Source organism: Oncorhynchus keta, unplaced genomic scaffold (assembly GCF_023373465.1).
Source record: "Oncorhynchus keta strain PuntledgeMale-10-30-2019 unplaced genomic scaffold, Oket_V2 Un_contig_20692_pilon_pilon, whole genome shotgun sequence".
Lineage (NCBI taxonomy): Eukaryota > Metazoa > Chordata > Actinopteri > Salmoniformes > Salmonidae > Oncorhynchus > Oncorhynchus keta.
Genome location: NW_026282147.1, coordinates 25,114 through 51,858, shown reverse-complemented (window position 1 = coordinate 51,858; position 26,745 = coordinate 25,114). Strand labels below are relative to the sequence as shown.

Here is a 26,745-nt window from a genome sequence, read left to right as displayed (position 1 = left end):
GCTGTGTATTCTGTTCATACCCAGTACAAACCAGCTGTGTGTTCTGTTCATACCCAGTACAAACCAGCTGTGTGTTCTGTTCATACCCAGTACAAACCAGCTGTGTGTTCTGTTCATACCCAGTACAAACCTGCTGTTTATTCTGTTCATACCAGTACAAACCTGCTGTTTATTCTGTTCATACCCAGTACAAACCAGCTGTTTATTCTGTTCATACCCAGTACATCGTTATACAAACCAGCTGTTTATTCTGTTCATACCCAGTACATCACAATACAAACCAGTACATCGTTGAAGATAAGGCATTCAGGCTCAGAGAGAAATGCTGATAGCCCAGACAGACGACAAAGAGAGACCCTCCTTCACCTTTCACTCCAGGGGTTTAGTCAGAGCAGGAGTCTGGTCTCTTCACATGGACTACTGTAGTCTACAGGGTTTAGTCAGAGCAGGAGTCTGGTCTCTTCACATGGACTACTGTAGTCTACAGGGTTTAGTCAGAGCAGGAGCCTGGTCTCTTCACATGGACTACTGTAGTCTACAGGGTTTAGTCAGAGCAGGAGTCTGGTCTCTTCATGGACTACTGTAGTCTACAGGGTTTAGTCAGAGCAGGAGTCTGGTCTCTTCACATGGACTACTGTACTCTACTTGTCTTTGTCCTTTAAGCCGATCAGTAGGGTTTACCTAATGTACCACCCAACTCCTCTTCCTTTCACAGTCCCATTCCCCTGAGGGTGGTGAGCATAGTTCAGGGTCATTCAGTCCCATTCCCTGAGGGTGGTAAGAATAGTTCAGGTCATTCAGTCCCATTCTCCTGAGGGTGGTAAGAATAGTTCAGGGTCATGTTCATTCAGTCCCATTCCCCTGAGGGTGGTAAGAATAGTTCAGGGTCATGTTCATTCAGTTCCATTCCCCTGAGGGTGGTAAGAATAGTTCAGGGTCATTCAGTCCCATTCCCCTGAGGGTGGTAAGAATAGTTCAGGGTCATTCAGTCCCATTCCCCTGAGGGTGGTAAGAATAGTTCAGGGTCATGTTCATTCAGTCCCATTCCCCTGAGGGTGGTAAGAATAGTTCAGGGTCATGTTCATTCAGTCCCTTTCCCTGAGGGTGGTAAGCATAGTTCAGGGTCATGTTCATTCAGTCCCATTCCCCTGAGGGTGGTAAGAATAGTTCAGGGTCATGTTCATTCAGTCCCATTCCCCTGAGGGTGGTAAGACTAGTTCAGGGTCATGCAGTCCCATTCCCCTGAGGGTGGTAAGAATAGTTCAGGGTCATGTTCATCCAGTCCCATTCCCCTGAGGGTGGTAAGAATAGTTCAGGGTCATTCAGTCCCATTCCCCTGAGGGTGGTAAGAATAGTTCAGGGTCATGTTCATTCAGTCCCATTCCCTGAGGGTGGTAAGCATAGTTCAGGGTCATGTTCATTCAGTCCCATTCCCCTGAGGGTGGTAAGAATAGTTCAGGGTCATGTTCATTCAGTCCCATTCCCCTGAGGGTGGTAAGAATAGTTCAGGGTCATGTTCATTCAGTCCCATTCCCCTGAGGGTGGTAAGAATAGTTCAGGGTCATGTTCATTCGGGAACATGAGGAAAAAAAATGCATTAACATTTTGCAGCATTTCTCATTGTACATATCCAGGTTCTCTCTCCTCGTTTCAGTCTGTTTTGTTCTGTTTGGTGCCTAATGAAAACAACCCGGGTTCAGTTCCTCTCGATCTGATCGATGTCCAGATCTCCTCCCAGCTGATACACATCCTTCCTGGTGCCGGTGGCTGCCCCTTCTGTCACGTCGTCGCGGACCGGGGAGCTCAGCCGATCCAGCTCCTCCATGGAGACACTTGTGACAACTCTGCCATCTTTGGAGCTGGCGGTTGGCTCGTCCAATCCCTGATCGCCTGCAGAGGTAAAGTCAGTCTCACATTGGTCAGTAGTCCTCAGAGGGGGCGGGCCCTGGGTTGATTGATAGCCGTTGTCCCCAGTGATCCCAGGGCAGCTGAGGCTTTGGAAATTCTGAAGTTTCTGTGGATAAAAAAAAAATATATATATTTTTTTATATGTTTTTGTTATGAATATTTATTTGGTCACAACAGGAAAAAGAAAGTAAAGCAAACGTGACTGGACTGGGGTAGAGAGGAGAGAGAACTACACAGCATGCAGGATACTGAACAGACATAGTCCCCATGAGCAGCATTGGCAGATACTCTGCAGTTGGTTTCCATGGAGATGCAATATTTCCCTGGCTCAACGTGACACTATTGGACTTGTTCAATAATAGCGATTGAAGAAACACACAACTTGACCTTTCTAAAATTGGTTTGCTTTACCCAACAGTGCAGGAAAGATTTGAGCTGGCTAGCAGACCAGATCCTCCTGAATTACAACACAGGTAAACCCATTATATATTCGTCCCCTTCTCACCTGTGTCATCTTGGTCAGGTCCAGAGAAGGCCTCTGTTTGTGTGAGTCGGCTGGTCTCCTCCGCTTCATAGCCGTCTTCTTGTCGCTGAGGACGCAGGGCTGAGAGCGACTCCGGGCCAGCCCCCCCTGCCCAGCACGGCGCTTCATCTCTGGGCTGGAGTCTGGGGAGCTCAGGGGCGACGCCGACACTCCCTGGATCTCTGGGAGGCAGATCTGTTCATGAGAGAGGTAGAGGAAGGGCCTGGGGGGCTCTGAGGACCGGGAGGAGTAAGAGGGAGGGGCTAAGCCGCTGAAGTAGGAAGGGCAGGGGTGAAGCCAGTGAGATCCAGGGAGAGGGTGTTGGAGCGAGCTGGTAGGCTGAAGCTGAAGCTACGCTGCACGGCAGGGAACCCTAGCTGCTGAGAGCGTGTCCCTCCTCCTGTTGCAAATCCTCTCTGGACACTTCCTCCGCTGTGGGATCGCCTCGCCGCCACAGCCGTCCACACCCCGGACCCCTGGGGCCTCCAGGCCGACGACCGGCCTCCCAGGTCCTCTGAGCAGGAGACGGAGCGGCACGGGCGTTTGGAGGCTGGAGCGATGGAGGGTGAGGAGGCTACGGCGGCTGACGTCTCACCCAGGCTCAGGTCCTGTAGCAGGCCGGTGATGGCGCCCGGGCTGGAGGTGATGCTGGCGGGACCCAGTCCTGCGTCTCTGACTGGGCTCGGGTAGTAGTGGCGGGGTAGAACCTCGGAGGGCAGGACATCCCACAGGTTTCCCAGGCAACAGGACTCCACTGAGGGTCTCTGGTGAGGCAGGGCTCCACAACACCCCAGACCCACGTCACCCCACCTGCTGCCGGTCTCTGAAACACAGCATGGTAATAGTCAGGGGGGACATATAGCCTACAACACAACATGGTAATAGTCAGGGGGACATATAGCCTACAAGACAACATGGTAATAGTCAGGGGGGGACATATAGCCTACAACACAACATGGTAATAGTCAGGGGGGACATATAGCCTACAACACAACATTGTAATAGTCAGGGGGACATATAGCCTACAACACAACATGGTAATAGTCAGGGGGACATATAGCCTACAACACAACATGGTAATAGTCAGGGGGGACATATAGCCTACAACACAACATGGTAATAGTCAGGGGGACATATAGCCTACAACACAACATGGTAATAGTGAGGGGGGGGACATATAGCCTACAACACAACATGGTAATAGTCAGGGGGGGACATATAGCCTACAACACAACATGGTAATAGTCAGGGGGGGACATATAGCCTACAACACAACATGGTAATAGTCAGGGGGGACATATAGCCTACAACACAACATGGTAATAGTCAGGGGGGACATATAGCCTACAACACAACATGGTAATAGTCAGGGGGGACATATAGCCTACAACACAACATGGTAATAGTCAGGGGGACATATAGCCTACAACACAACATGGTAATAGTCAGGGGGGGCATATAGCCTACAACACAACATGGTAATAGTCAGGGGGACATATAGCCTACAACACAACATGGTAATAGTCAGGGGGGCATATAGCCTACAACACAACATGGTAATAGTCAGGGGGGGACATATAGCCTACAACACAACATGGTAATAGTCAGGGGGGACATATAGCCTACAACACAACATGGTAATAGTCAGGGGGGACATATAATAGCCTACAACACAACATGGTAATAGTCAGGGGGGACATATAGCCTACAACACAACATGGTAATAGTCAGGGGGGACATATAGCCTACAACACAACATGGTAATAGTCAGGGGGGACATATAGCCTACAGCACAACATGGTAATAGTCAGGGGGGACATATAGCCTACAACACAACATGGTAATAGTCAGGGGGACATATAGCCTACAACACAACATGGTAATAGTCAGGGGGGGACATATAGCCTACAACACAACATGGTAATAGTCAGGGGGGGACGGGGACATATAGCCTACAACACAACATGGTAATAGTCAGGGGGGACATATAGCCTACAACACAACATGGTAATAGTCAGGGGGACATATAGCCTACAACACAACATGGTAATAGTCAGGGGGACAAATAGCCTACAACACAACATGGTAATAGTCAGGGGGGGACATATAGCCTACAACACAACATGGTAATAGTCAGGGGGGACTTATAGCCTACAACACAACATGGTAATAGTCAGGGGGACATATAGCCTACAACACAACATGGTAATAGTCAGGGGGGACATATAGCCTACAACACAACATGGTAATAGTCAGGGGGGGGCATATAGCCTACAACACAACATGGTAATAGTCAGGGGGACATATAGCCTACAACACGACATGGTAATAGTCAGGGGGGACATATAGCCTACAACACAACATGGTAATAGTCAGGGGGACATATAGCCTACAACACAACATGGTAATAGTCAGGGGGGGGACATATAGTCTACAACACAACATGGTAATAGTCAGGGGGGGGCATATAGCCTACAACACAACATGGTAATAGTCAGGGGGGGGCATATAGCCTACAACACAACATGGTAATAGTCGGGGGGCATATAGCCTACAACACAACATGGTAATAGTCAGGGGGGCATATAGCCTACAACACAACATGGTAATAGTCAGGGGGGGCATATAGCCTACAACACAACATGGTAATGGTCAGGGGGGACATATAGCCTACAACACAACATGGTAATAGTCAGGGGGGCATATAGCCTACAACACAACATGGTAATAGTCAGGGGGGCATATAGCCTACAACACAACATGGTAATAGTCAGGGGGGGGGGCATATAGCCTACAACACAACATGGTAATGGTCAGGGGGGGGACATATAGCCTACAACACAACATGGTAATAGTCAGGGGGGCATATAGCCTACAACACAACATGGTAATAGTCAGGGGGGCATATAGCCTACAACACAACATGGTAATAGTCAGGGGGACATATAGCCTACAGCACAACATGGTAATAGTCAGGGGGACATATAGCCTACAACACAACATGGTAATAGTCAGGGGGGACATATAGCCTACAACACAACATGGTAATAGTCAGGGGGGACATATAGCCTACAACACAACATGGTAATAGTCAGGGGGACATATAGCCTACAACACAACATGGTAATAGTCAGGGGGGACATATAGCCAACAACACAACATGGTAATAGTCAGGGGGGCATATAGCCTACAACACAACATGGTAATAGTCAGGGGGACATATAGCCTACAACACAACATGGTAATAGTCAGGGGGGGACATATAGCCTACAACACAACATGGTAATAGTCAGGGGGGACATATAGCCTACAACACAACATGGTAATAGTCACCCATAGGGTGGCGCACAATCGGCCCAGTGTCGTCCTGGTTTGGCCGTCATTATAAATAAGAATTTGTTCTTAACCGACTTGCCTACTTAAATAAAAAAGGTTAAAAAAATGTTTATTACAAAAAATAAGCTAGCAAGGAAAGTTAGCCTAGTAGAAGTTAGCCTACTAGAAGCTAACGGTATGGTTTTGCATTTCAAAATACAGTTGTAGCCTGCGTGAGTGTTGGAGCCTGCGTGAGTGTTGGAGCCTGCGTGAGTGTCGGAGCCTGCGTGAGTGTCGGAGCCTGCGTGAGTGTCGGAGCCTGCGTGAGTGTCGGAGCCTGTGTGAGTGTCGGAGCCTGTGTGAGTGTCGGAGCCTGTGTGAGTGTTGTAGCCTGTGTGAGTGTTGTAGCCTGTGTGAGTGTTGTAGCCTGTGTGAGTGTTGGAGCCTGTGTGAGTGTTGGAGCCTGCGTGAGTGTTGGAGCCTGTGTGAGTGTTGTAGCCTGTGTGAGTGTTGGAGCCTGCGTGAGTGTTGTAGCCTGCGTGAGTGTTGTAGCCTGTGTGAGTGTTGTAGCCTGTGTGAGTGTTGTAGCCTGTGTGGACATTGATCTGTAAAGAGTTTCAACAGTTCTAGTTTTGCATTTATTCACGCGTGTCAAGATCTGTGCAGCGAGCGGGGAACTAACAACGCAGCCAAACAGCTCTAGCAATGAATGAGGAAGTGCATACGTGGACTATCTGAAAATGGTCATCGTGAAACCAGTGGGATGAACAAAACCCAGTCGGTGTAGCGAAAACCTAACAGCTAAATTGGAAAGATTGGTTGCCACACAAGACTTATGTATTTATTATGGATCCTAATTAGTTCCTGCCAAGGCAACAGCTACTCTTCCTGGGGTTTATTATGGATCCCCATTAGTTCCTGCCAAGGCAGCAGCTACTCTTCCTGGGGTTTATCATGGATCCCCATTAGTTCCTGCCAAGGCAGCAGCTACTCTTCCTGGGGTTTATTATGGATCCCCATTAGTTCCTGCCAAGGCAGCAGCTACTCTTCCTGGGGTTTATTATGGATCCCCATTAGCTGCAAGGCAACAGCTACTCTTCCTGGGGTTTATTATGGATCCCCATTAGTTCCTGCCAAGGCAGCAGCTACTCTTCCTGGGGTTTATTATGGATCCCCATTAGTTCCTGCCAAGGCAGCAGCTACTCTTCCTGGGGTTTATTATGGATCCCCATTAGTTCCTGCCAAGGCAGCAGCTACTCTTCCTGGGGTTTATTATGGATCCCCATTAGTTCCTGCCAAGGCAGCAGCTACTCTTCCTGGGGTTTATTATGGATCCCCATTAGCTGCAAGGCAACAGCTACTCTTCCTGGGGTTTATTATGGGTCTCCATTAGTTCCTGCCAAGGCAGCAGCTACTCTTCCTGGGGTTTATTATGGATCCCCATTAGTTGTTTCCAAGGCAGCAGCTACTCTTCCTGGGGTTTATTATGGATCCCCATTAGTTCCTGCCAAGGCAGCAGCTACTCTTCCTGGGGTTTATTATGGATCCCCATTAGTTCCTGCCAAGGCAGCAGCTACTCTTCCTGGGGTTTATTATGGATCCCCATTAGTTCCTGCCAAGGCAGCAGCTACTCTTCCTGGGGTTTATTATGGATCCCCATTGTTCCTGCCAAGGCAGCAGCTACTCTTCCTGGGGTTTATTATGGATCCCCATTAGCTGCAAGGCAGCAGCTACTCTTCCTGGGGTTTATTATGGATCCCCATTGGTTCCTGCCAAGGCAACAGCTACTCTTCCTGGGGTTTATTATGGATCCCCATTAGCTGCAAGGCAGCAGCTACTCTTCCTGGGGTTTATTATGGATCCCCATTAGCTGCAAGGCAGCAGCTACTCTTCCTGGGGTTTATTATGGATCCCCATTGGTTCCTGCCAAGGCAGCAGCTACTCTTCCTGGGGTTTATTATGGATCCCCATTAGCTGCAAGGCAGCAGCTACTCTTCCTGGGGTTTATTATGGATCCTCATTAGTTCCTGCCAAGGCAGCAGCTACTCTTCCTGGGGTTTATTATGGATCCCCATTAGTTCCTGTCAAGGCAGCTACTCTTCCTGGGGTTTATTATGGATCCCCATTAGCTGCAAGGCAACAGCAACTCTTCCTGGGGTTTATTATGGATCCCCATTAGTTCCTGCCAAGGCAGCAGCTACTCTTCCTGGGGTTTATTATGGATCCTCATTAGTTCCTGTCAAGGCAGCAGCTACTCTTCCTGGGGTTTATTATGGATCCCCATTAGCTGCAAGGCAACAGCAACTCTTCCTGGGGTTTATTATGGATCCCCATTAGTTCCTGCCAAGGCAGCAGCTACTCTTCCTGGGGTTTATTATGGATCCTCATTAGTTCCTGCCAGAGCAGCTACTCTTCCTGGGGTTTATTATGGATCCCCATTAGATGCAAGGCAGCTACTCTTCCTGGGGTTTATTATGGATCCCCATTAGATCCTGCCAAGGCAGCTACTCTTCCTGGGGTTTACTATGGATCCCCATTAGATCCTGCCAAGGCAGCAGCTACTCTTCCTGGGGTTTATTATGGATCCCCGTTAGTTCCTGGGGTATATTATGGATCCCCATTAGATCATGCCCAGGCAGCAGCTACTCTTAATTCCAACTGAATCCATTATTAGGCTAAATTCAGAGCTGTTACTTGGTCTCAGGTAAATCAGAAACATCTCATTCTCAGTAAGCCAGCCACTCCTACAGCCATTATATCCACACTCACCCATGACTCCATAAGAGAAGAGTGCTGTCCCCTGAAGGCTCATGGTCTCTGCCTTGATCTGTGGAAACACAAGACATCACATAAGGAAACACCTGCCTGTGGGTTGGAAAGCCCCTTCGCCAAGTCACCTCACACTGGGGCTTAACGTTCTGTCGCCAAGTCACCTCACGACTGGGGCTTAACGTTCTGTCACCAAGTCACCTCACGCTGGGGCAACGTTCTGTCACCAAGTCACCTCAACACTGGGGCTTAACGTTCTGTCACAAGTCACCTCAACACTGGGGCTTAACGTTCTGTCACCAAGTCACCTCAACACTGGGGCTTAACGTTCTGTCACCAAGTCACCTCAACACTGGGGTTAACGTTCTGTCACCAAGTCACCTCACCTCAACACTGGGGCTTAACGTTCTGTCACCAAGTCACCTCAACACTGGGGCTTAACGTTCTGTCACCAAGTCACCTCAACACTGGGGCTTAACGTTCTGTCACCAAGTCACCTCAACACTGGGGCTTAACGTTCTGTCACCAAGTCACCTCACCTCACCACTGGGGCAACGTTCTGTCACCAAGTCACCTCAACACTGGGGCTTAACGTTCTGTCACCTAGTCACCTCAACACTGGAGCTTAACGTTCTGTCACCAAGTCACCTCAACACTGGGGCTTAACGTTCTGTCACCAAGTCACCTCACCTCAACACTGGGGCTTAACGTTCTGTCACCAAGTCACCTCAACACTGGGGCTTAACGTTCTGTCACCAAGTCACCTCACCTGGAGCTTAACGTTCTGTCACCAAGGGAGCTTAACGTTCTGTCACCAAGTCACCTCAACACTGGGGCTTAACGTTCTGTCACCTAGTCACCTCACCTCAACACTGGGGCTTAACGTTCTGTCACCAAGTCACCTCAACACTGGGGCTTAACGTTCTGTCACCAAGTCACCTCAACACTGGGGCTTAACGTTCTGTCACCAAGTCACCTCACGACTGGGGCTTAACGTTCTGTCACCAAGTCACCTCACCTGGGGCTTAACGTTCTGTCACCAAGTCACCTCAACACTGGGGCTTAACGTTCTGTCACCAAGTCACCTCAACACTGGAGTTAACATGCTGTCTGTACATACACAGAACTCTACACAATGAAACAGGAAGTGTAAGCGAGCATCTCCTACCCCCTAGAACTGGAATGCAAAGATGGGTCTACTGCAAACCACAGAAACAATAGTGTCTACCAATGTGTTTGTGTGTGGTGTTTTTGTAGGTCTATGTAAATGTGGCATGAAAGAGGACGTTAGAGACTGCAGCTGTGGAATGGATTCCCCCTGGGCACATCTAAAATGGCGTCTTATCCACTACATATTGGCCCATAGGGCTCTGGACCAAAGTCACGTGACTGTATTAGAAATAGGGTGCCCTTTAAAGACACAGTCCTAGTCAGTCCAGTCTCCACTTTAAACTGAGGATCAGTCTCCTGAGACTGGGCATGACGATGGCGTTCCGTGGACAGAGGACAAACTCATGTCCACATTACAGGGAGAATTTTCACTCTGAACATTTCTCTTCTCCGGTGAGAAAACACGAGTCAGAGTTGACCAGCCTTGTTGTTTCTAAAGGTTGAGTGATATAGTCCTCTACTGTTGACCAGAACCCTATGGGCCCGGGTCAAAAGTAGTGGACTTCCTGAACAACGGCCCTTTTTGTTTTTCAGAAGAGTAATGAATGGAAGGAAACAAGAGTCTTCTGAATGGAAGGAAGCAAGAAGTCTTCCCGAATGGAAGGAAGCAAGAGGCTTCCGGAATGGAAGGAAGCAGAGGCTTCCGGAATGGAAGGAAGCAAGAGGCTTCCCGGAATGGAAGGAAGCAAGAGGCTTCGGAATGGAAGGAGAAGCAAGAGGCTTCGGGATGGAAGGAAGCAAGAGGCTTCGGGATGGAAGGAAACAGGAGGCTTCCGAATGGAAGGAAGCAAGAGGCTTCTCTCCGTTTTGGAAGGAACTACAGAACAGCCTTCCTTCAGTCCCTCCTGATAACATGCTGAGCTTTCACCATTCAACCATGATTCAATGTGATAAAAAGTATCCTTTTAAAATCGACACTGGGCTTGGTGTTTCCTACTGACAGGATGGTTGACAGCATACTGACTAAACACTGGGCTTGGTGTTTCCTACCGACTGACAGGATGGTTGACATCATACTGACTAAACACAGTACAAACATACAATCACAAAGGAAATATGCAAATAACATATGATATATGCAAATAACAAAGTCATATACAAAGGTGTGTGTAGAACTTCTCACCAGCTCCAAATCGGTCTCTTTGACTTTGGACTTTACATCGTCGACACCCGGCTTCTTTTCCAGTAATTTGTGTGTAAATGATCACCATGGCAACGCCGCTCCACATCTCCACTGCCACACTCTATTCCAGGGCATTTTGGCTGTGAACCTGGTTGGCGATGGAGGCTATCTTGACGATCCTCAGCACCTCCTGGAATGTCTACTTCCTGTCCCTGCTCTGTCGCAGGAGACAAAGGGATTAGAATCCCTGTCCGTTTTGGAGTTCAGGACCTTGTTTCTCAACAACCTCAACCCTGACCTCGTGACCCAGCTGAACTGTGGTGCGGTCAGTAAGAATCCCTGAAGGTGCTTCCTCTCATAAGCCTGATCTAAGATCTGTTTGCAATGGAAATGACAGTGATCAGAGGACTGCACAGAGGGGTCAGGGGAGGAGGAGGGCTACACAGAGGGGTCAGGGGGAGGAGGAGGGCTACACAGAGGGGTCAGGGGAGGAGGAGGGCTACACAGAGGGGTCAGGGGAGGAGGGGCTACACAGAGGGGTCAGGGGAGGAGGAGGGCTACACAGAGGGTCAGAGGAGGAGGAGGGCTGCACAGAGGGGTCAGAGGAGGAGGAGGACTGCACAGAGGGGGTCAGAGGAGGAGGAGGACTGCACAGAGGGGTCAGAGGAGGAGGAGGACTGCACAGAGGGGCTCAGAGGAGGAGGACTGCACAGAGGGGGTCAGAGGAGGAGGACTGCACAGAGGGGTCAGAGGAGGAGGACTGCACAGAGGGGTCAGAGGAGGAGGACTGCACAGAGGGGTTGGGTGAATAGAGGGTCAGATGAATGACAGAACAACTGGAGATGGGAGAGAGGGGTAGAGAGCAGGAGAGAGGGGGTAGAGAGCAGGGAGAGAGGGGGTAGAGAGCAGGGAGAGAGGGGGTAGAGAGCAGGGAGAGAGGGGGTAGAGAGCAGGGAGAGAGGGTAGAGAGCAGGGAGAGGGGGTAGAGAGCAGGGAGAGAGGGGTAGAGAGCAGGGAGAGAGGGGTAGAGAGGGGTAGAGAGCTGTTGTCTGTGGAACAAAAGGCAAGTTGTTTTGATCATAATGAACAGAGAAAGGGACACAATCACGAGCTGACAAGAGAGGAGAGAAGTCAGAATATAAACTCATCACAAGACTGCAGGGGGCCGACTGACCATGGTGACCGTGTGATCTCCATCACTAGGCCTAACAGTGATCACATCAAGTCACAGCAACAAGACTGCAGGGGGCCGACTGACCATGGTGACCGTGTGATCTCCATCACTAGGCCTAACAGTGATCACATCAAGTCACAGCAACTTGAGACAGGACGTCACACCATTTCCTGGTTGATAACAGTCTACTAGGTGGCCAAATTGGGCTCCCGATTGATGCAGTGGACTGTATCACAACCGGGCCGTGATCGGGAGTCCCACATTTGGCCCAGCGTCGTCCGGGTTGGGGTTTGTACCATCTAAACCGCTGGGAAATATCTTGTCAAATAAACAAAAATATTATATTTTTCATCTGTTTGAAACTGGAGTAAAACCGAAAGACGCAAAAAAAAAAAAAAAAAAGGAAATTTAAGAACGTGAAGCCTAGAAATAGTGCACATAGAACAGATCTTAACCGTTCTTAGACTGGCTTTCAATAAGAACGACAGGTCTATAACTCACATTTCTGAGAATTTGATCAGGTCAGATATTTTTATTTTTACATATTGCAGCTTTAAATATTTTAAATGATTTTTTTTTTTTAAAAGAGCTAAATTGGCTCTGGACTGGACACCAGCTGGTAACATGGGGCCCTCAGTAAGTAGACTGGACACCAGCTGGTAACATGGGGCCCCTCAGTAAGTAGACTGGACACCAGCTAGTAACATGGGGCCCTCAGTAAGTAGACTGGACACCAGCTGGTAACATGGGGCCCTCAGTAGAGTAGACTGGACACCAGCTGGTAACATGGAGCCCTCAGTAAGTAGACTGGACACCAGCTAGTAACATGGGGCCCCTCAGTAAGTAGACTGGACACCAGCTGGTAACATGGGGCCCTCAGTAAGTAGACTGGACACCAGCTGGTAACATGGGGCCCTCAGTAAGTGGACTGGACACCAGCTAGTAACATGGGGCCCTCAGTAAGTGGACTGGACACCAGCTGGTCAACATGGGGCCCTCAGTAAGTGGACTGGACACCAGCTGGTAACATGGGGCCCTCAGTAAGGGACTGGAGACTGGACACCAGCTAGTAACATGGGGCCCTCAGTAAGTAGACTGGACACCAGCTAGTAACATGGGGCCCTCAGTAAGTGGACTGGACACCAGCTGGTAACATGGGGCCCTCAGTAAGTAGACTGGACACCAGCTGGTAACATGGGGCCCTCAGTAAGTGGACTGGACACCAGCTAGTAACATGGGGCCCTCAGTAAGTAGACTGGACACCAGCTGGTAACATGGGGCCCTCAGTAAGTAGACTGGACACCAGCTGGTAACATGGGGCCCTCAGTAAGTAGACTGGACACCAGCTGGTAACATGGGGCCCTCAGTAAGTGGACTGGACACCAGCTGGTAACATGGGGCCCCTCAGTAAGTGGACTGGACACCAGCTAGTAACATGGGGCCCTCAGTAAGTGACTGGACACCAGCTGGTAACATGGGGCCCTCAGTAAGTGGACTGGACACCAGCTGGTAACATGGGGCCCTCAGTAAGTAGACTGGACACCAGCTGGTAACATGGGGCCCTCAGTAAGTAGACTGGACACCAGCTAGTAACATGGGGCCCTCACTAAGTAGACTGGACACCAGCTGGTAACATGGGGCCCTCAGTAAGTAGACTGGACACCAGGTCTGTCTGTCCCAGGAGTCCCTAAACATGCTGCTAGTTCTGTCTTTTTTAAATTTATTTTTATTCACCTTTATTTAACCAGGTCCGCCAGTTGAGAACACCTTTATTTAACCAGGTAGGCTAGTTGAGAACACCTTTATTTAACCAGGTAGGCCAGTTGAGAACACCTTTATTTAACCAGGTAGGCCAGTTGAGAACAAGTTCTCATTTACAACTGCGACCTGGTCAAGATAAAGCAAAGCAGTTCGGCACAGAGTTACACATGGAGCAAAACAAACATACAGTCAATAACGCAATAGAAAAGGTGACGAAAATGAGTGTATGCAAATGAGGTAAGATTAGGAGGTTAAGGCAATGAATAGGCCGTAGTGGTGAGGTAATACAATTTAGCAATTAAACACTGGAGTGGTCTGCCAGCAGACAGACTGGTTATTTAGTTTTTACAAAGGAACAGGGCACATTAATAAACAGGCCTGACAACGTGCCAGTTTTAACCAGCGAGCCTCGTCAACGGTAGACGGGGCGTTAGAAGTGGTCTCTCTGCAGCACTGGGCTTGATGAGCGATGGAGAAGGGAGACCAAGACTTCTTCCTCTGTGGTCACAGTCAGCCTGTCAAACGGCGAAGGCCGTCGCACTGAAAACACCAGAGACACACAACTGGGTCTAGAGGAAACCACAGTGCCAAATGAGGACAGGAGGATGGATATACACAGTGTAGAATGCTCTGAGCTGATAGGAGAGCCGGGTCACTCGCTGTATATAGACTTTTGTTCTACTGTATTATTGACTGTATGCTTGTTTACTCCACGTGTAACTCTGTTGTTGTATGTGTCAAACTGCTTTGCTTCATCTTGACCAGATCGCAGTTATAAATGAGAACTTGTTCTCAACTGGCCTACCTGGTTAAATAAAGGTTCTCAACTGGCCTACCTGGTTAAATAAAGGTGAAATATAAACAAAACTCTACTGGTCATTAGTAGGAAGCAAACTGGTGACCAGAAGCTGTACGCAGCTAATCTAATGGACAACTTTTAAAAAGGGATAATGTGAGAATCTGGCTAGTTAGTATTGGCTCTCAAAACCAGCCCTTACTTCCTTCATACTGCACACAGAGACACATACAAACGCTACCCACTAGTTCATCTGACGCTGGGTAAGTGTCCCGCCAGAGCCCCCCCCGGCCGTGTCCCGCCAGAGCCCCCCCGGCCGTGTCCCGCCAGAGCCCCCCCCGTGTCCGCCAGAGCCACCCGGCCGTGTCCCGCCAGAGCCCCGGCCCGTGTCCCGCCAGAGCCCCGGGGACTGTCCCGCTCAGATTGCCCTCGTCTGTACTGTAGCCTAATCCTGGCCGTGTCCTGCGGAAGGCCCAACAACTCCACCCCAGGTGATGAAGTCTAGCCCAAAATCACCCATTTATGCTACGCTGGTGATCAAGTAGCCGCCTGGTCCCAGATCAGCCATCCTCTATGGTCATTGTCATAAGTGTGAGAATGACCATGGGTCAAAACAGATCTGGGACAGGATTGTAGAAGAACCAGTCCTGTTTCCACCAGTATCTACCAGCTAACTCTGTTCCTATTGGCTGCTGGTACATTTCTTTCAGCGTTGCAGCTGAAGGAGGATCCTATTGTGCTGGTACCATTGGTTCATAGGCCCTAGCCCATTGCGTCTTCCTATTGGCTGCTGGTACATTTCTTTCAGCGCTGCATTCAGCTTGAAGGAGGATCCACACGTCCATCTCATGCCCATTGGTTCATAGGCCCTAGACGTCTTCCTATTGGCTGCTGGTACATTTCTTTCAGCGCTGCATTCAGCTTGAAGGAGGATCCACACGTCCATCTCATGCCCATTGGTTCATAGGCCCTAGACGTCTTCCTATTGGCTGCTGGTACATTTCTTTCAGCGCTGCATTCAGCTTGAAGGAGGATCCACACGTCCATCTCATGCCCATTGGTTCATAGGCCCTAGAAGTCTTCCTATGTCCTGATGGTCTATGGTGACATGGTATGTAGTACAGGAACAGAGGGAACAATGAAATGACTGAGGAAAGAAAACCGGCTCAGACCGGCTCAGACCTCTTTGTTGCTGCATCAGCAAATCATCACCGTTGTGAAATGAAAAACACCCTACGATACAGAACCTTGACAGTTAGGCCTGGGTCGGTGAACGTGTTGTGTTGTAGGATACAGGACCTTGACAGTTAAGCCTGGGTCGGTGAACGTGTTACAGGATACAGGACCTTGACAGTTAGGCCTGGGGTCGGTGAACGTGTTGTAGGGATACAGGACCTTGACAGTTAGGCCTGGGTTGAACGTGTTACAGGATGCAGAACCTTGACAGTTAGGCCTGGGGTCGGTGAACGTGTTGTAGGATACAGGACCTTGACAGTAAGGCCTGGGTCTGGGTTGTGGATACAGGACCTTGACAGTTAGGCCTGGGTCGGTGACGTGTTACAGGATACAGAACCTTGACAGTTAGGCCTGGGTCGGTGAACGTGTTGTAGGATACAGGACCTTTCCTGGGGTGGGTGAGCGTGTTGTAGAATACAGGACCTTGACAGTAAGGCCTGGGGTCGGTGATCACAGAACCTTGACAGTTAGGCCATGTTGTAGGACACAGAACCTCATAGGCCTGGGTCGGTGAACGTGTTGTGTTGTACGATACAGGACCTTGACAGTTAGGCCTGGGTCGGTGAACGTGTTGTATACAGAACCTTGAAGGAGGCCTGGTCCATCTCATGCCCATGTTGTAGGACAGAACCTTGACAGGCTAAGGCCTGGGTCGGTGAACGTGTTGTAGGATACAGAACCTTGACAGTAAGGCCTGGGTCGGTGAACGTGTTGTAGGAACCTGACAGAACTTGACAGTTAGGCCTGGGTCGGTGAACGTGTTGTAGGATGACAGAACCTTGACAGTAAGGCCTGGGTCGGTGAACGTGTTGTAGGATACAGGACCTTGACAGTAAGGCCTGGGTCGGTGAACGTGTTGTAGGATACAGGACCTTGACAGTAAGGCCTGGGTCGGTGAACGTGTTGTAGGATACAGGACCTTGACAGTAAGGCCTGGGTCGGTGAACGTGTTGTAGGATACAGGACCTTGACAGTAAGGCCTGGGTCGGTGAACGTGTTGTAGGATACAGAACCTGACAGTAAGGCCTGGGTCGTGAACGTGTTGTAGGACACAGAACCTTGACAGTAAGGCCTGGGTCGGTGAACGTGTTGTGTTGTAGATACAGGACCTTGACAGTTAGGCCAGGGTCGGTGAACGTGTTGTAGGATACAGAACCTTGACAGTAAGGCCTGGGGTCGGTGAACGTGTTGTAGGATACAGAACCTTGACAGTAAGGCCTGGGTCGGTGAACGTGTTGTGTTGATACAGAACCTTGACAGTAAGGCCTGGGTCGGTGAACGTTTGTAGGATACAGAACCTTGACAGTAAGGCCTGGGTCGGTGAACGTGTTGTAGGATACAGAACCTTGACAGTAAGGCCTGGGTCGGTGAACGTGTTGTAGGATACAGAACCTGACAGTAAGGCCTGGGTCGGTGAACGTGTTGTAGGATACAGAACCTTGACAGTAAGGCCTGGGTCGGTGAACGTGTTGTAGGATACAGAACCTTGACAGTAAGGCCTGGGGTCGGTGAACGTGTTGTAGGATACAGAACCTTGACAGTAAGGCCTGGGTCGGTGAACGTGTTGTAGGATACAGAACCTGACAGTAGGGTCCTGGGTGTTGTGTGATACAGGACCTGACAGTAAGGCCTGGGTAGGTGTTGTAGGATACAGAACCTTGACAGTTAGGCCTGGGTCGGTGAACGTGTTGTAGGATACAGAACCTTGACAGTAAGGCCTGGGTCGGTGAACGTGTTGTAGGATACCTTGACAGTAAGGCCTGGGTCGGTGAACGTGTTGTAGGATACAGGACCTTGGTTTGTAGGATACAGGACCTTACAATGAGGGGTCGGTGAACGTGTTGTAGGATACAGGACCTTGACAGTAAGGCCTGGGTCGGTGAACGTGTTGTAGGATACAGGACCTTGACAGTAAGGCCTGGGGTCGACGTGTTGTAGGATACAGGCCCTGGGTCGGTGAACGTGTTGTAGGATACAGGACCTTGACAGTAAGGCCTGGGTCGGTGAACGTGTTGTAGGATACAGGACCTGACAGTAAGGCCTGGGGTCGGTGAACGTGTTGTAGGACACAGAACCTTGACAGTAAGGCCTGGGTCGGTGAACGTGTTGTAGAATACAGGACCTTGACAGTAAGGCCTGGGGTCGGTGAACGTGTTGTAGGACACAGAACCTTGACAGTAAGGCCTGGGTTTCGGTGAACGTGTTGTAGAATACAGGACCTTGACAGTAAGGCCTGGGTCGGTGAACGTGTTGTAGGACACAGAACCTTGACAGTAAGGCCTGGGTCGGTGAACGTGTTGTGGATACAGAACCTGGACAGTAAGGCCTGGGTCGGTGAACGTGTTGTAGGATACAGAACCTTGACAGTAAGGCCTGGGTCGGTGAACGTGTTGTAGGATACAGAACCTTGACAGTAAGCCTGGGTCGATGAACGTGTTGTAGGATACAGAACCTGACAGTAAGGCCTGGGTCGGTGAACGTGTTGAGGACGAACCTGTTGTAGTGTTGTATACAGGACCTTGACAGTAAGGCCTGGGTCCAGGTGAACGTGTTGTAGGATACAGGACCTTGACAGTAAGGCCTGGGTCGGTTGAACGTGGACCTTGACAGTAAGGCCTGGGTGGTACGTGTTGTAGGATACAGGACCTTGACAGTAAGGCCTGGGGTCGGTGAACGTGTTGTAGGATACAGGACCTTGACAGTAAGGCCTGGGGTCGGTGAACGTGTTGTAGGATACAGGACCTAAAAGGCCTGGGAATTGTCAAAGGACACAGTAAGGCCTGGGGTCGGTGAACGTGTTGTGTTGGTACAGGACCTTGACAGTAAGGCCTGGGTCTGGCGTGTTGTAGATACAGAACCTTGACAGTAAGGCCTGGGGTCAATTTTTAGTAAAATTTGTCAAAGCAGGATTTTGGTGGTTACAGTGCTCTGGAGATAACAGTACATCAATTAGTCCTGTTTGGCAGGCTATACAGGCTACAGGCTATAGGCTTACAAACCACATTACAGAGAGGAGACGACTAGGCATCGTCTTGGGTTTCCCCGAAGTTGACTTGGGGACACGACACTATAATTCTCCCATTCAAATGCCAGTCTACCATGCCGAAACATCGAGGTTGGCTGCACCTCACCTTGCAGTGCTGCGAGCTACACTACTGCTTATAAAACTATAAGGACTCTAAGAGGGCTCCAGCTATGCATCAGGGTTTCTAACTTGCTAAGCGGCTAGATGTCAACATCAAGCTTCTTGGTTACAGCAGAGATATTCAACCCCTTCTGGATCAAGTTCCCCCTGTTGCCTAAATTGTTTTGTGCGTCAAAAACCCTGAGCCGTGTCTGAGAGACTAGTGGGACACAGTAATGGTTGAGGAGACCCTGAGCCGTGTCAGAGACTAGTGGGACACAGTAATGGTTGAGGAGACCCTGAGCCGTGTCTGAGAGACTAGTGGGACACAGTAATGGTTGAGGAGACCCTGAGCCGTGTCAGAGACTAGTGGGACACAGTAATGGTTTCATAAGCATGCAGCTGCCCCAGCCACTTACCATAAAACACAAAGACCCACCCAGCAAGCCTATGCATGGCAACAGCCAAGGCAGAAGGCCTGCTTTTTAGTGGGTTTACTTTATAAAAGAAGGCCTACAGCCTGCAACAGCACACGTACGTGGGTTAGGAAACAACAGCACCGTGGATTAAGAAACAGCACCGGGTGGGTTAGGAAACAGCACCGTGGATTAAGAAACAGCACCGGGTGGGTTAGGAAACAACAGCACCGTGGATTAAGAAACAGCACCCGGGTGGGTTAGGAAACAACAGCACTGGATTAAGAAACAGCACCGGGTGGGTTAGGAAACAGCACCGTGGATTAAGAAACAGCACCGGGTGGGTCGGGAAGCAACGGCACCGGGTGGGTCGGGAAACACCGGCACCGGGCGGGTCGGGAAACACCGGCACCGGGCGGGTCGGGAAACACCGGCACCGGGCGGGTCAGGAAGCAACGGGTGGGTCAGGAAGCAACGGGTGGGTCGGGAAGCAACAGCACCGGGTGGGTCGGGAAGCAACAGCAACAGGTGGGTCGGGAAGCAACAGCACCGTGGATTAAGAAACAGCACCGGGTGGGTTAGGTAACAACAGCACCGTGGATTAAGAAACAGCACCGGGTGGGTTAGGAAACAACAGCACCGTGGATTAAGAAACAGCACCGGGTGGGTTAGGAAACAACAGCACCGTGGATTAAGAAACAGCACCGGGTGGGTCGGGAAGCAACGGCACCGGGTGGGTCGGGAAGCAACGGCAACAGCACCAGGTGGGTCGGGAAGCAACGGCACCGGGCGGGTCGGGAAACAACGGCACCGGGCGGGTCGGGAAAACGGCACCGGGCGGGTCAGGAAGCAACGGCACCGGGCGGGAAGCAACGGCACCGGGGGTCGGGAAGCAACGGCACAGGGCGGGAAGCAACGGCAACAGCACCAGGTGGGTCGGAAACAACGGCACCGGGCGGGTCAGGAAGCAACGGCACCGGGCGGGAAGCAACGGCACCGGGCGGGGAAGCAACGGCACCGGGAAGCAACGGCACCGGGAAGCAACAGCACCAGGCGGGTCGGGAAGCAACAGCACCAGGCGGGAAGCAACGGCACCGGGCGGGAAGCAACGGCACCGGGCGGGAAGCAACGGCACCGGGCGGGTCGGGAAGCAACGGCACCGGGAAGCAACGGCACCGGGAAGCAACAGCACCAGGCGGGTCGGGAAGCAGCAGCACCAGGCGGGTCGGGAAGCAACAGCACCGGGTGGGTCGGGAAGCAACAGCACCGGGTGGGTTAGGAAGCAACAGCACCAGGTGGGTCGGGAAGCAACAGCACCAGGTGGGTCGGGAAGCAACAGCACCAGGTGGGTCGGGAAGCAACAGCACCAGGTGGGTTAGGAAGCAACAGCACCAGGTGGGTTGGAAGCAACAGCACCAGGTGGGTCGGGAAGCAACAGCACCAGGTGGGTTAGGAAGCAACAGCACCAGGTGGGTCAGGAAGCAACAGCACCGGGTGGGTCAGGAAGCAACAGCACCGGGTGGGTCAGGAAGCAACAGCACCGGGTGGGTCAGGAAGCAACAGCACCGGGTGGGTCAGGAAGCAACAGCACCGGGTGGGTTGGCGTCTTTACAGGCCTCCATGGTTCAGAAACAAGAGAATGGTGGATGTCTTTCCACCAGCACTGTCAATGTCTACATGAATATTCATGCCAGTTAAAGTAACAGGGCCAACCTACACTGCAGGTAGGGCAGGCCTATTCATGCCCATTAAAGTAACAGGGCCAACCTACACTGCAGGTAGGGCAGGCCTATTCATGCCCATTAAAGTAACAGGGACAACCTACACTGAAGGTAGGGCAGGCCTATTCATGCCCATTACAGTAACAGGGCCAACCTACACTGCAGGTAGGGCAGGCCTATTCATGCCCATTACAGTAACAGGGCCAACCTACACTGCAGGTAGGGCAGGCCTATTCATGCCCATTACAGTAACAGGGCCAACCTACACTGCAGTAGGGGCAGGCCTATTCATGCCCATTACAGTAACAGGGCCAACCTACACTGCAGGTAGGGCAGGCCTATTCATGCCGATTACAGTAACAGGGCCAACCTACACTGCAGGTAGGGGCAGGCCTATTCATGCCCATTACAGTAACAGGGCCAACCTACACTGCAGGTAGGGCAGGCCTATTCATGCCCATTACAGTAACAGGGCCAACCTACACTGCAGGTAGGGCAGGCCTATTCATGCCCATTACAGTAACAGGGCCAACCTACACTGCAGGTAGGGCAGGCCTATTCATGCCCATTACAGTAACAGGGCCAACCTACACTGCAGGTAGGGCAGGCCTATTCATGCCCATTACAGTAACAGGGCCAACCTACACTGCAGGTAGGGCAGGCCTATTCATGCCCATTACAGTAACAGGGCCAACCCCACACTGCAGGTAGGGCAGGCCTATTCATGCCCATTACAGTAACAGGGCCAACCTACACTGCAGGTAGGGCAGGCCTATTCATGCCCATTACAGTAACAGGGCCAACCTACACTGCAGGTAGGGGCAGGCCTATTCATGCCCATTACAGTAACAGGGCCAACCTACACTGCAGGTAGGGCAGGCCTATTCATGCCCATTACAGTAACAGGGCCAACCTACACTGCAGGTAGGGCAGGCCTATTCATGCCCATTACAGTAACAGGGCCAACCTACACTGCAGGTAGGGCAGGCCTATTCATGCCCATTACAGTAACAGGGCCAACCTACACTGAAGGTAGGGCAGGCCTATTCATGCCCATTACAGTAACAGGGCCAACCTACACTGCAGGTAGGGCAGGCCTATTCATGCCCATTACAGTAACAGGGCCAACCTACACTGCAGGTAGGGCAGGCCTATTCATGCCCATTAAAGTAACAGGGCCAACCTACACTGCAGGTAGGGCAGGCCTATTCATGCCCATTACAGTAACAGGGCCAACCTACACTGCAGGTAGGGCAGGCCTATTCATGCCCATTACAGTAACAGGGCCAACCTACACTGCAGGTAGGGCAGGCCTATTCATGCCCATTACAGTAACAGGGCCAACCTACACTGCAGGTAGGGCAGGCCTATTCATGCCCATTACAGTAACAGGGACAACATACACTGCAGGTAGGGCAGGCCTATTGATAACATGGGAAGGCTGCATCCTAGTCCACTATACCGTCCACTAGTTTGAGCCCTATGGGCCCCAAAAGTAGTGCACTATAAAAGGGACGAGGGCACCATTTTAGGACACAGGCCTTAAGCCTAACATTTTAGAACACGGGCCTTAAGTCTAACATTTTATAAAAGTGACTTGTCAGCATTAGGCCAAATATCTCACCCATGGGAAGATGAGGTACTGTGAGCAGTCTAGAGACACTCCCAAACAACCTTTAAGAAGACAAGTCTAACCGTCATTGACCTATTTAAATAGGTCAGTGACATGGACACAACCCGCTAGTCATCTCAACGTTCAGTTCCTGCTGTCTCAGCTAAAAACAGAGCCTTGTGACTAACAATTAGACCACAACTGACAACATATTCTACCATCCAGCTGTGATAAAGATCAAGAGGTGTAAGACCACATGTAACGTACGCCTGACAGTTTACCACGACCCCCCTCCCTCTCTGGCTCCTGTTTACCATGCAGTCAGCTAGATGGCTTGGTAGTTAGCAGTCAGCTAGATGGCTTGGTAGTTAGCAGTCAGCTAGATGGCTTGGTAGTTAGCAGTCAGCTAGATGGCTGGTATTAGCAGTCAGCTAGATGGCTTGGTAGTTAACAGTCAGCTAGATGGCTTGGTAGTTAGCAGCACAGTCAGCTAGATGGCTTGGTAGTTAGCAGCACAGTCAGCTAGATGGCTTGGTAGTTAGCAGTCAGCTAGATGGCACAGTCAGCTAGATGGCTTGGTAGTTAGCAGCACTAGATGGCTTGGTAGTTAGCAGCACAGTCAGCTAGATGGCTTGGTAGTTAGCAGCACAGTCAGCTAGATGGCTTGGTAGTTAGCAGCACAGTCAGCTAGATGGCTTGGTAGTTAGCAGCACAGTCAGCTAGATGGCTTGGTAGTTAGCAGCACAGTCAGCTAGATGGCTTGGTAGTTAGCAGCACAGTCAGCTAGATGGCTTGGTAGTTAGCAGCACAGTCAGCTAGATGGCTTGGTAGTTAGCAGCACAGTCAGCTAGATGGCTTGGTAGTTAGCAGCACAGTCAGCTAGATGGCTTGGTAGTTAGCAGCACAGTCAGCTAGATGGCTTGGTAGTTAGCAGCACAGTCAGCTAGATGGCTTGGTAGTTAGCAGCACAGTCAGCTAGATGGCTTGGTAGTTAGCAGCACAGTCAGCTAGATGGCTTGGTAGTTAGCAGCACAGTCAGCTAGATGGCTTGGTAGTTAGCAACACAGTCAGCTAGATGGCTTGGTAGTTAGCTAGATGGCTTGGTAGTTAGCAGCACAGTCAGCTAGATGGCTTGGTAGTTAGCAGCACAGTCAGCTAGATGGCTTGGTAGTTAGCAGCACAGTCAGCTAGATGGCTTGGTAGCAGCACAGTCAGCTAGATGGCTTGGTAGTTAGCAGCACTAGTGGTTTGCTAGATGGCTTGGTAGTTAGCAGCACAGTCAGCTAGATGGCTTGGTAGTTAGCAGCACAGTCAGCTAGATGGCTTGGTAGTTAGCAGCACAGTCAGCTAGATGGCTTGGTAGTTAGCAGCACAGTCAGCTAGATGGCTTGGTAGTTAGCAGCACAGTCAGCTAGATGGCTTGGTAGTTAGCAACACAGTCAGCTAGATGGCTTGGTAGTTAGCAGCACAGTCAGCTAGATGGCTTGGTAGTTAGCAGCACAGTCAGCTAGATGGCTTGGTAGTTAGCAGCACAGTCAGCTAGATGGCTTGGTAGTTAGCAGCACAGTCAGCTAGATGGCTTGGTAGTTAACGGCACAGTCAGCTAGATGGCTTGGTAGTTAGTCAGCTGGGTACAGTCAGCTAGATGGCTTGGTAGTTAGCAGCACAGTCAGCTAGATGGCTTGGTAGTTAGCAGCACAGTCAGCTAGATGGCTTGGTAGTTAGCAGCACAGTCAGCTAGATGGCTTGGTAGTTAGCAGCACAGTCAGCTAGATGGCTTGGTAGTTAGCAGCACAGTCAGCTAGATGGCTTGGTAGTTAGCAGCACAGTCAGCTAGATGGTTTATAGTTAACAGCACAGTCAGCTAGATGGCTTGGTAGTTAGCAGCACAGTCAGCTAGATGGCTTGGTAGTTCAACAGCACAGTCAGCTAGATGGCTTGGTAGTTAGCAGCACAGTCAGCTCAGCTAGATGGCTTGGTAGTTAGCAGCACAGTTAGCAGCAGCACAGTCAGCTAGATGGCTTGGTAGTTAGCAGCACAGTCAGCTAGATGGCTTGGTAGTTAGCAGCACAGTCAGCTAGATGGCTTGGTAGTTAGCAGCACAGTCAGCTAGATGGCTTGGTAGTTAGCAGCACAGTCAGCTAGATGGCTTGGTAGTTAGCAGCACAGTCAGCTAGATGGCTTGGTAGTTAACAGGCACAGTCAGCTAGATGGCTTGGTAGTTAGCAGCACAGTCAGCTAGATGGCTTGGTAGTTAGCACACAGTCAGCTAGATGGCTTGGTAGTTAGCAGCACAGTCAGCTAGATGGCTTGGTAGTTAGCAGCACAGTCAGCTAGATGGCTTGGTAGTGTAGCACAGTCAGCTAGATGGCTTGGTAGTTAGCAGCACAGTCAGCTAGAGATGGCTTGGTAGTTAGCAGCACAGTCAGCTAGATGGCTTGGTAGTTAGCACACAGTCAGCTGGGATGGCTTGGTAGTTAGCAGCACAGTCAGCTAGATGGCTTGGTAGTTAGCAGCACAGTCAGCTAGATGGCTTGGTAGTTAGCAGCACAGTGGCTAGATGGGTAGTTAGCAGCACAGTCAGCTAGATGGCTTGGTAGTTAGCAGCACAGTCAGCTAGATGGCTTGGTAGTTAGCAGCACAGTCAGCTAGATGGCTTGGTAGTTAGCAGCACAGTCAGCTAGATGGCTTGGTGTTAGCAGCACAGTCAGCTAGATGGCTTGGTAGTTAGCAGCACAGTCAGCTAGATGGCTTGGTAGATTAGATGAAACAGCACACAGTCAGCTAGATGGCTTGGTAGTTAGCAGCACAGTCAGCTAGATGGCTTGGTAGTTAGCAACACAGTCAATAGATGGCTTGGTAGTTAGCAGCACAGTCAGCTAGATGGCTTGGTAGTTAGCAGCACAGTCAGCTAGATGGCTTGGTAGTTAGCAGCACAGTCAGCTAGATGGCTTGGTAGTTAGCAGCACAGTCAGCTAGATGGCTTGGTAGTTAGCAGCACAGTCAGCTAGATGGCTTGGTAGTTAGCAGCACAGTCAGCTAGATGGCTTGGTAGTTAGCAGCACAGTCAGCTAGATGGCTTGGTAGTTAGCAGCACAGTCAGCTAGATGGCTTGGTAGTTAACAGCACAGTCAGCTAGATGGCTTGGTAGTTAGCAGCACAGTCAGCTAGATGGCTTGGTAGTTAGCAGCACAGTCAGCTAGATGGCTTGGTAGTTAGCAGCACAGTCAGTCAGCTTAACAGCACAGTCAGCTAGATGGCTTGGTAGTTAGCAGCACAGTCAGCTAGGTAAGCAGTGAGATTAACAGACAGTCAGGATGGCTTGGTAGTTAGCAGCACAGTCAGCTAGATGGCTTGGTAGTTAGCAGCACAGTCAGCTAGATGGCTTGGTAGTTAGCAGCACAGTCAGCTAGATGGCTTGGTAGTTAGCAGCACAGTCAGCTAGATGGCTTGGTAGTTAAAAAGCACAGTCAGCTAGATGGCTTGGTAGTTAGCACAGTCAGCTAGATGGCTTGGCCAGTTAGCAGCACAGTCAGCTAGATGGCTTGGTAGTTAGCAACACAGTCAGGCTAGATGTACGCAGGTTTAACAGCACAGTCAGCTAGATGGCTTGGTAGTTAGCAGCACAGTCAGCTAGGTGGCTTGGTAGTGTAGCAGCACAGTCAGCTAGATGGCTTGGTAGTTAGCAGCACAGTCAGCTAGATGGCTTTGGCAGCTAGCAGCACAGTCAGCTAGATGGCTTGGTAGTTAGCAGCACAGTCCAGCTAGATGGCTTGGTAGTTAGCAGCACAGTCAGCTAGAATGGCTTGGTAGTTAGCAGCACAGTCAGCTAGATGGCTTGGTAGTTAACTTGGCACAGTCAGCTAGATGGCTTGGTAGTTAGCAGCACAGCCAGCTAGATGGCTTGTGAGTTAGCAGCACAGTCAGCTACCTAGCTTGCTAACCTAGAATCTCCTAGCTAAAATGTATAACTATAGTAGCTAAACAGTGTTACAACTCACGAGAATCAAGCGGCACATCTCGATGGGTCCCAATGTCTGTCTGACTCCCACACCAACTTACAGTTCGAAATGCAGAATCATCTTCCAAGTTTTTTT

At 50.5% G+C, this 26,745-nt stretch overlaps 1 pseudogene; it reads right to left on the bottom strand.

The window, feature by feature from the left end:
* Positions 1-812: 812 nt before the first annotated feature.
* Positions 813-26,745, bottom strand: LOC127920814 (protein FAM53B-like; annotated as a pseudogene).